Raw genomic sequence first — 12,919 nt, 5'->3', positions numbered from 1 at the left:
GCTTTGGCCCTGTGCATTGGGTGATTTCAAAGTCAGTTTTAAGATGAGGTTTTAACACCAGATCTGACACTAAAACCACGGATTAGACCAAGATTGAAAACATGCTTGGTGTTAGTGTAATACTTGGTATTAGTTTTAATCCTGTTTCAAAGTAGGTTTTAGCATCACACCAGGTTTTACACTTATAGTACACTAGGGGATGGTTTTGGCGTCTGTCAAACATTTAAACCCCAGAATAAGACATAATCTGGGTGTTAAAACTAACACTTCACCAGATTTCAATTCAGGTTTTATCATAAGTAAAAGTTTTCATTTTAGTGTCATGTAAGTGTTAAGAGATAACAAAGTATTAGTTTTATAGCAGGATTAATAGCCATAGATTAACACTAAGATTAACACTAAATCTCAGTGTCAAAACAAAAACCAACCTTGAAATCACCCACTTGAACTAATACTAATACTAAGATAAAACCTTATCTAAACACTGTTGGTTGGTAATTCCTAAGGAATTAGTGTTATCTGTAATACAAAATGCATTGCTTGTATTGAGAACAATACACCAAGCTTGGATTAAGACCGTAATCTTGGTGTTGGTGTGGCACTTAAACCCCAGGATAAGACAAAATCTAGGTGTTAAAACTAACACTTTACCAGATTTCAATTCAGGTTTTATCATAAGTTTTCATTTTAGTGTCAGTGTAAGTGTTAAGAGAAAACAAAGTATTAGTTTTATAGCAGGATTAATAGCCATATAGATTAACACTAAGATTAACACTAAATCTCAGTGTCAAAACAAAAACCAACCTTGAAATCACCCACTTGAACTAATACTAAGATAAAACCTTGTCTAAACACTGTTTGTTGTTAATGCCTAAGGAATTAGTGTTATTGGTAATACAAAATGCATTGCTTGTGCTGAGAACAATACACCAAGCTTGGATTAAGACCGTAATCTTGGTGTTGGTGTGGCACTTAAACCCCAGGATAAGACAAAATCTAGGTGTTAAAACTAACACTTTACCAGATTTCAATTCAGGTTTTATCATAAGTTCTCATTTTAGTGTCAGTGTAAGTGTTCAGAGAAAACAAAGTATTAGTTTTAATCTGATAGCAGAATTAATAGCCATAGATTAACACTAAGATTAACACTAAATCTCAGTGTCAAAACCAAAACCAACTTTGAAATCACCCATTGGGTGCGTATTTTCCCGCCTACTTTTCAAGGCTACTTGGCCTAGCTTAGTCTTACACTGTATTTGTCAATGCAGCAATGGATGAAATGTACCCTGTTCATTGTTTAATTGATCATTGTTAATGATTTTATGCCAGGTTCTTCATACATGTACCCCTTACCCATGCATGATTATGATATTTATCATTATTTTCTTGAAGAGACACCCTTTAGCCATTTTGAAACGACCCTTTTCACTGCTTTTCACATGCAACATTTGTTTACCATGGCATAAAAGTACAAATATTCAAGCTAATTCAAGCAATTTACTTCTAGTTGTCATTGCCTTTCAATGTTCAATATTTTGAATGCTTTTGGTGATGATTTGATTGAAAACATGACTTTTATGTCATGGTAAACTTGCACTGCCTGTGAAAAGATGGTCGAAATTTATTTTCGCATACGGTCTATGACTTATTTAGTCCAATTTTTATTGCCCCAAGCCAAGGTAGACCCGCCTAGTCAGGGGTAGGCTGGGAGTGCATCTATAAATGCGCCTCACATATGTTATCAGCTTGTTGTGGACTTGTTGTTCACTGAATCAGTGTGTTTATGTCAAGAGTTTGCAATTTCATTCTCAAAATTAGGTCAAAAACATTTTCATCATAGAAACTTTAAACTTACTGTTTTATTGCAGACAGCATGGGCAGAGTTGTTTCTCCTTGTATACCGTGCTTGTATAAGTGCTTAGCTATGGAATCAGTTCACCTCATCACCACACCCACTTCCAAGCAAGAACTACTTCAGTTCTACAGCAGGTAAAACTTTAATTTTTTGAACCTGATCCTTCTGAGATATGGGCTGTCATTAACAAACTTAGTACAGGGTCATGACACCTTTCAGAGTTGTGCCTGAAGAGGAAAACTACACCTGTGTCAAAGCCTACAAGTCTATTATGAAATGAACCGCACCCATGGAGTGTAGGGCTGGACATGGAGGGGGCACTTTAAGTTCTTCTTTGCCTTGAGCATTGCTCTGCACTCGAAGATGCTATTCTCCAGGGAGTATTCCTCCTCAACGTGTGATGAGACTCCATCTTGCTTCTGGATGTAACCCATGAATGGTCAGATACATTTCAATATTCAACATGAAGATTTTGATTTGTTTTTTAATTGCAGACAGCCTTGCCAGAGATGTGACTTCTTGCATAATGACAAGTGCTTACCTATGGATTCACTTCTCTTCACCGCCATACCAACTTCCAACTTAGAACCACTTCAGTTGAGAGCATTTCGAGGTAAAACTTTTAATTATTTAAACCTGAAATCTTTTGTTGCTTCCTTCCTAGAGGATGGGCTTTCAATGACGGATACATACTGAGTAAAGGGTCATGACACGTAAGTTGTGCCTGAGGGGATCCACAGTTGTGTAAAGAATTACACCGAGAGAGTTGGGGTCGGTCATGAGGAAACTTCTTGATGTGACCATGACTGGTCATATACATTTCAGAATTCAACATCAATGAGGAGAGTCCAACATTAACCTGCTGTGATGAAAACTCATTGAAAATTATTCTTATAATGATAACTTTGTGCATGGTCAGATATCATGAGGTATTTGTTATCATTTTGATTCATCTCAAATTGTCTTTGAGGACAAAGCCACAACCAGGATGTCAATAGATAATTTTAGCAATTCAAATTTTAGGTTCTTTGTGGGCTGTCCTTGGACAGTTAAGACAGGCACATACAAAGCGACTAGACATGTCAGGAGTTTTTCAGTCGTCTCTTTTTGGCTCATCGTTAGGGGAGTCTATACGATAGCCCTGTGTCTGTCGTCGTCGTCGTCGTCGTCGTCCGTATCCTGTGTGGCACGTTTCTTAACCGCTTGTGCTATGAACTTGAAACTTTGTACACATGACCCCCTAGGTCAGAGGTACTCCGACACTGAATTTCGGTCCGGTCTGGTTCATGACTTGGCCACCAGGGGGCTAAAACTTAAAACATAAAAAGTGTGATATGTCTCTTATTAATGATCCGTTTTCAATAAAAATTTTATGGTAGGTACTCCTAGCAAGGATACATCACATATCATACGGGTTTTTGATTTGACCTACTTTTCAAGGTCACAGAGGTCAAATGGTGTAAATTGGCCATTAGGATGTAACGATGGCACGTTTCTAAACTGCAATGACTATTGATCCCAAATTTGGTACACATTTACCCCTTAGTCAGGTGATCTCAGGGACCGAAGTTTGGTCCAATATGATTCACCACTTGACCACCAGGGGGCAAAATCCAAAAACCTTAAAAATTTGATTATTCCTTAACTTCTTGCCCGATTGCCACCAATTTGATATCATGGGTACATCTAACCACCATACAGGATATGTCACACAGGTTTTTAATTTGACCTTCTTGTCAAGGTCACAGAGGTCAAATGGCGTAAATTGGCCGTCAGGCCGTAACTATGGCACGTTTCTTAACTGCAATGACTATTGATCACAAATTAAGTACACATGTACCCCTTAGTCAGGTGATCTCAGGTACCGAAGTTTGGTGCGATCTGATTTGCTGTTTGGCCTCCAGGGAGGGGGCCAAATCCTAAATTCTTCAAAATGCCATTATTCCTAGTACATGTAATTACTTGCCCGATTGGCACCAATTTTATATCATAGGTACATCTAATTCTAACAACCATTCAATGTGTCACCCGGGTCGTCTTTGATTTGACCTACTTTTCAAGGTCACAGAGGTCGAATGTACTGTAAATTGGCCATTTTGGGGAAATTGTAATTGCTTGGACCTACATCAAACCTAACACTACATGGCACAATACCATGCTCTTTATCCATCTTTCCTCCACATGAGGTGAGCACAATGGCCCTGTCCATTTTTTTCCAGTATGTGGGACTAAGATGGTCAGCTGGTATGCAGGATTGTTTTGGATATTATTAGAACACTCGACTCAGCCAGGGTAATGACCCATTGCTAGGCTGTTTACCTTGTGGAAACCAGCACTGTAGATGAACATTTTATAGTCCAATTCTTTGTATTCAACAAGATGGTCTACTTTTGCAGGATCAATGTTGAAGACACACACTCAAAGGCAGGCTGGAAGACAATAACAGGCCAGGATGGTGGCGTCTAGACTGCAAAGTTAACAACTGTTCGGGGAGACTGGAGCCAGACCTCTGGTAGGGTGATTATTATTGCATAGGTTCTTAATCTTATTGACAACTCGGTGAACTTCATGAGCAGTGCGTGAATGACTTCACCCATGTTTAGAGTCCAATTCTTTGTATTCAACAAGATGGTCAACTTTTGCAAGACCTTGCTCCTTATCCTTTGTGGGACTTAAGGTCTCAGTCCATCTCTACTCTTCATTTGGTCTTTTGTCGACAGCCCTGTCCTATTACTGGATCTGCTAGCACATTCAAATATTTTCAAAGTCAGATTGCTCCCACAACTTGGGACGCAAATGTTTTGTGAGATTAGTTTCATCCTAATTCATTTGATTTCGAAATTGTTTGTGCTATCCAAGATGCTGTTGCATGTTGCTTTAGATGCTATGGTAACTAAATAAAAGCTTTAGGTGTGGTATGTTGCATCTGAATAGGTAGGTGGCAAACTAGATGAACAATTGGAGCTTTCATTGCAAACAATTCACAGAATTGCCAACTGATTTGAAGAGCCAGCATAAGATGAGCAGCTGACCAAGTGCAATGGAAAGCATACTGGATTTAAAAATCAGTATTCATTTCAAATAACGCAGAACCCCAGGTAGTCCTAAATGGCCAGAAAGACACTTGCAGGAAAGACCAAATACATGCTCTCTGGGACCTTACTGCTTTGGGGGTGTACTGATTGAAGAAGTTGTACCAGAATATTGCCAAAGAGACAATAGCTTTGTGATGTGTCTTGGAAAGCCAACGAGAATGGCACAAAATTCAGCAGGGTTTTATCATGAGATCTGTACTCCCTTTCCAGCCCTTCTGCAAACCAAAAGCTATGTGTAGATGGCAAGAGAGGCAAGTAATGATGTTACGGAGCAAGAACAGCAAGATTCGGACAAGTCATGATGTTCACACCAGCATCAGCTTGGTTTCAAGATCATTGGAGAAAACAAGAACCACTACAGTAGAAAGCCTGGGTTTGTTCAGCGGGAGTGGATGTCACCGAGGCTGTCCAAGGGAGACGGAACAGTTTGGTTTGGCGAGGCTTAAGTATCCATAGACAAACTGTCAACCAAAGGGGTGCCAGTTTTTTGTGAGAGAATTCATTCTGCAGTAATTTTGCAGTTTGAAAAGACCCTGCCTCTGATCCGATGCAGTCGAGCTGTCGACATAGCGATGCCAGTCATTGCACTTGTTATAGTTGACAATGACAAAATTAAGCTGACTAAAGTTTTTGAATTGTCGGAAGACGAGAGGAGGGCTCTAAAACAGGATGCCTTGCCGTGGGTATATGTACAAAGTAGCCACCTCAGCTAGGCAATCTTGCTACGATGAAATATCAACAGCCAGTCAACGAAAGGATGGAAGCTTCAGGAGGTCAAGTGTCGGAGACTTTCGTGTCTAATGGCTTACAAATTTATGCCAGTCATAAAAGTTTGGTTACTTTTTGTTTTAGTTATGTGCAGACTTGGCTCTTTCTTTGGAGCAGTGCAGTTGTAAGATAAATCCTGTTTGTAATTTTATAAATCAGTTGCTCATTGAGGGCTTACGAAGGTTTTGATGCCTTGCTGGCATATCTGCATACCAGTAAATATGTGCAGATTCATTTCTTGCTTTGAAGCAATATTGTTGCTACACTCCTAAAGCAGTGGCAATGTTCAGGTCTTTTCTGCCTCGCGGACAAATCTGCATACCAGTAATTAAAATGAACAAATGAAATGAAGAGTCTGCATTTTGGTGCAACTCCATATAACTGTCAGGTGATTTCGCTCTGAACTTGTGACACTCTGATCGGTCTGAAATAACCATAATCTCGCTCCTCTGGGAAAATTTTGCAGCCGCATGGCACCTTCTTGTTACCGACCTGAGAGATGGCGATGTCGGAAGTGCATGACGGTCGGCAAACCTATTGCGAATGGGCAGCACAATTTGGTGTAGGATATTCCGAAACCATTGCACACTCCTGAATCTGCGGTGGGTTGGTACCCCACGCTACGTAAGGAGTAGGTTTTTGGGTAAAACTTGGTCCACGTTAATAGGTCGTGCCTTAAAAAGATGAGAAGTTGCGAATTGACGCCCTGTGAAGTGTCCTTCGACCAGCTAGTGCCAATCCGGTCACTGTCTCCAGGTCACCATACCTCGGTCAATGAGCGGGCGAAGCACCCAATGGCTCCGTCAGGAGTACATCGTCAACTTCAGCCCGTAGTCAAACCGGTACACGCACAAATATCTTAGTTGAGAGTGGGGGACATCAATAAATTGCTTCTCATCGGGGTAATACAGTATTGACCCCATTTTTTGTTGGATTCATTTCCACTGAGGAGTGGTCGATAATGAGAATTTCAGGCCAGTCTGATTATCACCAGTACAGAGGGCGATTATCTAATAGTTATGTGGCTTTGCCTCAAACTGTATACTCTTTCATGTCAATTGTAAATTAGTGTTGCTTGGTAGTGTTCAGGGTCTTTTTGTCGAACAGACACATCTACAATACCAGTAATTATGTGCAAACATCATTTTAGCTTTGAAGCAATATCATTGCTACACTCCTAAAGCAGTGGCTGTCTTCAGGTCTTTTCTGCCTCTCAGGAAAATCTGCATACCAGTGATTATATGCACACTTTAGTTTTGCTTTGAAGCAATATCAGTGCTACACTTGTGAAGCAGTGGCAGTGTTCAGGTCTTGTCTGCCTCGCTGACTTATCATACCAGTAGTTATGTGCAGACTTGGCTCTTTCTTTGGAGCAGTACAGTTGTAAGATAAATCCTGTTTGTAATTTTATAAATCAGTTGCTCATTAAGGGCTTACGAAGGTTTTGATGCCTTGCTGGCATATCTGCATACCAGTAAATATGTGCAGATTCATTTCTTGCTTTGAAGCAATATTGTTGCTACACTCCTAAAGCAGTGGCAATGTTCAGGTCTTTTCTGCCTCGCGGACAAATCTGCATACCAGTAATTAAAATGAACAAATGAAATGAAGAGTCTGCATTTTGGTGCAACTCCATATAACTGTCAGGTGATTTCGCTCTGAACTTGTGACACTCTGATCGGTCTGAAATAACCATAATCTCGCTCCTCTGGGAAAAATTTGCAGCCGCATGGCACCTTCTTGTTACCGACCTGAGAGATGGCGATGTCGGAAGTGCATGACGGTCGGCAAACCTATTGCGAATGGGCAGCACAATTGGGTGTAGGATATTCCGAAACCATTGCACACTCCTGAATCTGCGGTGGGTTGGTACCCCACGCTACGTAAGGAGTAGGTTTTTGGGTAAAACTTGGTCCACGTTAATAGGTCGTGCCTTAAAAAGATGAGAAGTTGCGAATTGACGCCCTGTGAAGTGTCCTTCGACCAGCTAGTGCCAATCCGGTCACTGTCTCCAGGTCACCATGCCTCGGTCAATGAGCGGGCGAAGCACCCAATGGCTCCGTCAGGAGTACATCGTCAACTTCAGCCCGTAGTCAAACCGTTACACGCACAAATATCTTAGTTGAGAGTGGGGGACATCAATAAATTGCTTCTCATCGGGGTAATACAGTATTGACCCCATTTTTTGTTGGATTCATTTCCACTGAGGAGTGGTCGATAATGAGAATTTCAGGCCAGTCTGATTATCACCAGTACAGAGGGCGATTATCTAATAGTTATGTGGCTTTGCCTCAAACTGTATACTCTTTCATGTCAATTGTAAATTAGTGTTGCTTGGTAGTGTTCAGGGTCTTTTTGTCGAACAGACACATCTACAATACCAGTAATTATGTGCAAACATCATTTTAGCTTTGAAGCAATATCATTGCTACACTCCTAAAGCAGTGGCTATGTTCAGGTCTTTTCTGCCTCTCGGGCAAATCTGCATACCAGTGATTATATGCACACTTTAGTTTTGCTTTGAAGCAATATCAGTGCTACACTTGTGAAGCAGTGGCAGTGTTCAGGTCTTGTCTGCCTCGCTGACTTATCTGCATACCAGTAGTTATGTGCAGACTTGGCTCTTTCTTTGGAGCAGTACAGTTGTAAGATAAATCCTGTTTGTAATTTTATAAATCAGTTGCTCATTAAGGGCTTACGAAGGTTTTGATGCCTTGCTGGCATATCTGCATACCAGTAAATATGTGCAGATTCATTTCTTGCTTTGAAGCAATATTGTTGCTACACTCCTAAAGCAGTGGCAATGTTCAGGTCTTTTCTGCCTCGCGGACAAATCTGCATACCAGTAATTAAAATGAACAAATGAAATGAAGAGTCTGCATTTTGGTGCAACTCCATATAACTGTCAGGTGATTTCGCTCTGAACTTGTGACACTCTGATCGGTCTGAAATAACCATAATCTCGCTCCTCTGGGAAAAATTTGCAGCCGCATGGCACCTTCTTGTTACCGACCTGAGAGATGGCGATGTCGGAAGTGCATGACGGTCGGCAAACCTATTGCGAATGGGCAGCACAATTGGGTGTAGGATATTCCGAAACCATTGCACACTCCTGAATCTGCGGTGGGTTGGTACCCCACGCTACGTAAGGAGTAGGTTTTTGGGTAAAACTTGGTCCACGTTAATAGGTCGTGCCTTAAAAAGATGAGAAGTTGCGAATTGACGCCCTGTGAAGTGTCCTTCGACCAGCTAGTGCCAATCCGGTCACTGTCTCCAGGTCACCATGCCTCGGTCAATGAGCAGGCGAAGCACCCAATGGCTCCGTCAGGAGTACATCGTCAACTTCAGCCCGTAGTCAAACCGGTACACGCACAAATATCTTAGTTGAGAGTGGGGGACATCAATAAATTGCTTCTCATCGGGGTAATACAGTATTGACCCCATTTTTTGTTGGATTCATTTCCACTGAGGAGTGGTCGATAATGAGAATTTCAGGCCAGTCTGATTATCACCAGTACAGAGGGCGATTATCTAATAGTTATGTGGCTTTGCCTCAAACTGTATACTCTTTCATGTCAATTGTAAATTAGTGTTGCTTGGTAGTGTTCAGGGTCTTTTTGTCGAACAGACACATCTACAATACCAGTAATTATGTGCAAACATCATTTTAGCTTTGAAGCAATATCATTGCTACACTCCTAAAGCAGTGGCAATGTTCAGGTCTTTTCTGCCTCTCGGGCAAATCTGCATACCAGTGATTATATGCACACTTTAGTTTTGCTTTGAAGCAATATCAGTGCTACACTTGTGAAGCAGTGGCAGTGTTCAGGTCTTGTCTGCCTCGCTGACTTATCTGCATACCAGTAGTTATGTGCAGACTTGGCTCTTTCTTTGGAGCAGTACAGTTGTAAGATAAATCCTGTTTGTAATTTTATAAATCAGTTGCACATTAAGGGCTTACGAAGGTTTTGATGCCTTGCTGGCATATCTGCATACCAGTAAATATGTGCAGATTCATTTCTTGCTTTGAAGCAATATTGTTGCTACACTCCTAAAGCAGTGGCAATGTTCAGGTCTTTTCTGCCTCGCGGACAAATCTGCATACCAGTAATTAAAATGAACAAATGAAATGAAGAGTCTGCATTTTGGTGCAACTCCATATAACTGTCAGGTGATTTCGCTCTGAACTTGTGACACTCTGATCGGTCTGAAATAACCATAATCTCGCTCCTCTGGGAAAAATTTGCAGCCGCATGGCACCTTCTTGTTACCGACCTGAGAGATGGCGATGTCGGAAGTGCATGACGGTCGGCAAACCTTTTGCGAATGGGCAGCACAATTGGGTGTAGGATATTCCGAAACCATTGCACACTCCTGAATCTGCGGTGGGTTGGTACCCCACGCTACGTAAGGAGTAGGTTTTTGGGTAAAACTTGGTCCACGTTAATAGGTCGTGCCTTAAAAAGATGAGAAGTTGCGAATTGACGCCCTGTGAAGTGTCCTTCGACCAGCTAGTGCCAATCCGGTCACTGTCTCCAGGTCACCATGCCTCGGTCAATGAGCGGGCGAAGCACCCAATGGCTCCGTCAGGAGTACATCGTCAACTTCAGCCCGTAGTCAAACCGGTACACGCACAAATATCTTAGTTGAGAGTGGGGGACATCAATAAATTGCTTCTCATCGGGGTAATACAGTATTGACCCCATTTTTTGTTGGATTCATTTCCACTGAGGAGTGGTCGATAATGAGAATTTCAGGCCAGTCTGATTATCACCAGTACAGAGGGCGATTATCTAATAGTTATGTGGCTTTGCCTCAAACTGTATACCCTTTCATGACAATTGTAAATTAGTGTTGCTTGGTAGTGTTCAGGGTCTTTTTGTCGAACAGACACATCTACAATACCAGTAATTATGTGCAAACATCATTTTTGCTTTGAAGCAATATCATTGCTACACTCCTAAAGCAGTGGCTGTCTTCAGGTCTTTTCTGCCTCGCGGGCAAATCTGCATACCAGCGATTATATGCATACTTTAGTTTTGCTTTGAAGCAATATCAGTGGTACCCTTGTTAAGCAGTGGCAGTGTTCAGGTCTTGTCTGCCTCGCTGACATATCTGCATACCAGTAGTTATGTGCAGACTTGGCTCTTTCTTTGGAGCAGTACAGTTGTAAGATAAATCCTGTTTGTAATTTTATAAATCAGTTGCTCATTAAGGGCTTACGAAGGTTTTGATGCCTTGCTGGCATATCTGCATACCAGTAAATATGTGCAGATTCATTTCTTGCTTTGAAGCAATATTGTTGCTACACTCCTAAAGCAGTGGCAATATTCAGGTCTTTTCTGCCTCGCGGACAAATCTGCATACCAGTAATTATGTGCAGACTTGGCTCTTCCAGAGATTGTAGGACTGGGTCCATTGAATGTAACAAAAATAATCGATGCCTATTTACAAATGAAATGAAGAGTCTGCATTTTGGTGCAACTCCATATAACTGTCAGGTGATTTCGCTCTGAACTTGTGACACTCTGATCGGTCTGAAATAATCATAATCTCGCTCCTCTGGGAAAATTTTGCAGCCGCATGGCACCTTCTTGTTACCGACCTGAGAGATGGCGATGTCGGAAGTGCATGACGGTCGGCAAACCTATTGCGAATGGGCAGCACAACTTGGTGTAGGATATTCCGAAACCATTGCACACTCCTGAATCTGCGGTGGGTTGGTACCCCACGCTACGTAAGGAGTAGGTTTTTGGGTAAAACTTGGTCCACGTTAATAGGTCGTGCCTTAAAAAGATGAGAAGTTGCGAATTGACGCCCTGTGAAGTGTCCTTCGACCAGCTAGTGCCAATCCGGTCACTGTCTCCAGGTCACCATGCCTCGGTCAATGAGCGGGCGAAGCACCCAATGGCTCCGTCAGGAGTACATCGTCAACTTCAGCCCGTAGTCAAACCGGTACACGCACAAATATCTTAGTTGAGAGTGTGGGACATCAATAAAGTGCTTCTCATCGGGGTAATACAGTATTGACCCCATTTTTTGTTGGATTCATTTCCACTGAGGAGTGGTCGATAATGAGAATTTCAGGCTAGTCAGATTGTCACCATTTCTGAGGGCGATTATCTAATAGTTATGTGGCTTTGCCTCAAACTGTATACTCTCATGTCAATTGTAAATTAGTGTTGCTTGGTAGTGTTCAGGGTCTTTTGTCGAACAGGCACATCTACAATACCAGTAATTATGTGCAAACATCATTTTTGCTTTGAAGCAATATCGTTGCTGATAGTTAGGTGGCATTCCGTCAAATTGTTAACTCTTTCACATCCTTTGTTAATTGGTGTTGCTTGTTAGTTTGTGCTCTGTAGTATGTGATTTGAAAAGTTGTAGATCTGGTCATTGGTGTAAAGATTGTACAATGGAATATCCACACCTTGTATTCTTGTTACTGTAGCTGAGCTAGTGTATAGTGACCTTTCTGTTTTCACTTTTAAAAAGCTGTGCGATTTGCCGCACTGAACCCTCCTGAGATTGTTGGACTGGGTCCATTAAATGTGACAACAATATCCAACACCTATTTACAAATGAAGTGAAGAATCAGCCTTTTGATGTAACTCCATATAAATGTCTGATGATTTCGCTCTGAACTTGTGACACTCTGATCGAATGGCTCATTTGAGGATAGTTTCTGTGAATCTACTTTACCATAAGCAGGCCTGTGGAGGCCTATAATTGTGTTGTAAGTGCTCTGTAGTATGTGATTTGAAAAGTTGAAAATCTGGTAATTGGAGTAAAGATTGTATAATGGAATAGCCACACCTTGTATTCTTGTTACTGTAGCTAAGGTAGTGTATTGTGACCTTTTTGTTTTCACTTTTGAAAACCTGTGCAATTTAGCGCACTGAACCCTCCAGAGATTGTTGGACTGGGTCCATTAAATGTGACAAAAATATCCAACACCTATTTACAAATAAAGTGAAGGGTCAGCCTTGTGATGTAACTTCATATAACTGTCTGGTGATTTCGCTCTGAACTTTTGACACTCTGATCGGTCTGAAATTATCATTACCGTCCATCCCTCAGTTTGCAGCCAGATTGGCCTGATGGTGGAGAAATGGCAATGTCAATCAACATCACATGAGGCCCTAACTTTTTTGTGTCGGGCAATAAGCCATGCTCCACAGTACTAAGACAAAACAGATAG

This window comes from Lineus longissimus, chromosome 10 (assembly GCF_910592395.1).
Source record: "Lineus longissimus chromosome 10, tnLinLong1.2, whole genome shotgun sequence".
Classification (NCBI taxonomy): Eukaryota; Metazoa; Nemertea; class Pilidiophora; order Heteronemertea; family Lineidae; genus Lineus; species Lineus longissimus.
This window is presented reverse-complemented; position numbering follows the sequence as displayed.